We start from the raw sequence: 3,053 nt of genomic DNA, 5'->3' as shown, positions 1-3,053 counted from the left end.
ACACACACACACACACACACACACACACACACACACACACACACACACACAACTGTGCAAAATAAAACTGCATTGTAATATTTTTATTAATTTACAAAATGCAAAGTGAGTGATCAAAAGAAAAATCTAAAACATATCAATATTTGGTGTTAATACCCTTTGCCTTCAAACCAGCATCAATTTCTGTCCGTACTGTTGCAAAAGTCAGGGGGATTTTGTAAGATTTTAGTCAGATGTCTGATCAACCGATTATACCATACAGGTGCTAATGCTCATCAGTGTCACATGTACCGTAGGTGGTAACACAATCATGAACTGAAACAGAAACAACTGTGTAGGAGGCTTAAAACTGGGTGAGGAACAGCCAAACTCTGCTACCGAGGTGAGGTTGTTGAAGACGGCTACATGTCACAGGACATAGACCCTGGCAAGACAGCAACAAGTCACAAGGTGGTTATACTGCATCAGCAAGGTCTCTCCCACACAAATATTTTAAAGCAGACAGGTGTTTTAAGATGTGTTGTTCAAGCTTTTTTGAAAAACCTTATTATTATTATTATTATTATTATTATTATTTATACTTTATGGTGTATTTATTTTAAGGATTGTAGACACAGTGGTTGGCCAGGGAAACTTAGTGCAGCAGATGAAAACACATCAAATCAACACAGAAATCACAAACCTGGCAACCCAAACAATACTCATTTTAGTGGCTTATAGGTGCTTACTGAAAGCATTAACTATTTGCGAAAAAGGTTTATTTAAAGTTGCAAAATAATTACGACTTATAAATCCTTTTTTGGGGTGCTGTATTAAAAAGTGGAACTGTATAATTATACAATGAATTATTAATTATTCTGGTAAAATTACTGTTTTCGTCAGGTATTAGAATATAGGATGTGCTAACAGTTAATTTAGTTTTGCAATTTTGTTAGGTACAAATTAGTTCACTTTTACATAACCAGATATCTGTATTTCCTTCTAACAAATTTGAGCTTTCTTCCACTAGTACAGAGAAACATACATACATACAACACACAAGTGGGAGAGTTATTAGAGACTGCTAAAAGTTGTGTGTTATAGCATTACAAATATACACAACTTAAGTATTATCATACAAATAGAGTTTTCTCTTAAACAACTTTAAAACAACATGTTGTGTTTCCAATTAATTCTACAAATACAAGTATTAGCTAAACTCCCTGACCTTGTTAATATACAGTGTATAGTTGTTACTCTTGTTTACATAACTATATACTGTATGTGATACCATTGAGATCAAACACAGCAGACAGAGGTCGGGACGACAATGACTAACCACACAGCTGACAGGATCTCTGGTGATTTTCTTTACTCTGGACTTTACTCTCCTGATGTATATTGTCTCTGGGTTGGGTAGGGCACTCCTGGTGGTACGTTTAGCTGATCTCACTACTCTCTATATTACTCTTTATTCTAGTCTATCCTTGGGTTGTGATAACCTGTAGTATCAGCAGCAACAGGTGGCAGCTATAGTATTCTACCAGATCATCACCAAATGGCAGACAGACAAAGTTAGCGACTAACTAATGGTAAAGCACATTTAGCAACTAAACAGCCAGATATTTCCCTCGGGAGTTGGTGGAGAGAGTTCCTCTTATGTGCACATGCATGTCTGTTAGACTCCTTTATGAGCAGTATTCTCTCAGCGCTGACAATACTGCAGTCCACAAAAACAAATATTCATTTCAATGTCCAAGGGATCTCCTATTGGAGGTTTGAGTAATTATGGCTTGAAATCCTTGGTCTTTTAAAATATTATCTTTGACAGACATATGGTTTATTATACCACTGTATGCGCGTACAATTTTACATGCTATTTAAAGTATAATAAATCGTTAATAAACATGTTAGTAAGGGCAAAGCATTTTGGCTTCTATATCCCTGTAATTTGGCTTTGATCGTGCAAGAAGAAGAAAATGTATTCATATAAAAACAAATTTATTGGCTTCAGGGCTTATCTTCAAAAATGAGAATAGGTTGCGTGTGAAGAAAGTGCCATTGAACATCTATTATCTAATTTTCAAACATGCACTGGCATCAGTCAGAGAATGAAGCTGTTTATCTTAACTCCATTTTACACTTCATAGGGTTTCCGTGCCTTCCCCCCATAACCAAGATTAATATAATAAAGAATCAAAATAATGTTATATTCTTCTGGGCCGGTATTATAATCAATCTCTATTTGAAAATGCGTGGGCAGTCTACCTCCTCTGGACTCTTAGCAGCTTCAGTGCAGCAGCAACAAACAGAAAATGGAGAAAGGACTGTGACTGAAGGCAGAAAAATAACCAGAACTGAATCCCGTTAGAGTCCACTTCATCTCGCTACGCTCAGCGGTCCATTATGATCCATCTATTGTCTCAGAGTAAACAGCGTGGTCTCCTATCATTTCAACCCATCTCATAATAAAAAAAATATGCTGGCCAAGGTGAAGTCTGCCATGACCATAGATCAGTGTTGTGAGGGGTTTGAAAAATATGACTCATGCTGTCTTGATTGATTGATTGATCGATCTAGATACTGTTATGGTGAGAAGGGTACATGTGTAGCTTGTCTGTGTATATTTTCAGAATCTCAGATACAACTAGCAATACATTTAGTTGAGTCATCTTCAACCAGTTTTGTAGTCAAGACCACCGAGACCAAGTCATCACCAAGGACCAGAGTGTACGGAGACCGAGACAAGACCAATGGCGGTTTTCCACTGCGTGGTACCTACTCAACTCGCCTCGACTCTACTCTACTCGCCTTTTTTGGTTTTCCATTACGAAAAAAAAGTCCCTGGGACCTGCTACCAGGTACTTTTTTTAGTACTACCTCAGTCGAGGTTCCAAGCGAGCCGAGGCGATACCAAAAGGTGACGTGGAAACCTGCAGACCGCTGGTTGGTCGGATCACTACGTTGTTAGCAAACAAGAGTGCGGAGTGTGTCCAGAACAAACGGGACATTTAAAACTAATCTAACCAGACACCCACAGATTATCTAATCTCTGCACTATTCTCACTTATCAA

The sequence above is a fragment of the Etheostoma spectabile genome, chromosome 2, assembly GCF_008692095.1.
Source record: "Etheostoma spectabile isolate EspeVRDwgs_2016 chromosome 2, UIUC_Espe_1.0, whole genome shotgun sequence".
Classification (NCBI taxonomy): domain Eukaryota; kingdom Metazoa; phylum Chordata; class Actinopteri; order Perciformes; family Percidae; genus Etheostoma; species Etheostoma spectabile.
The sequence above is the reverse complement of the archived record's forward strand: the minus strand, read 5'-3'. Positions refer to the sequence as shown.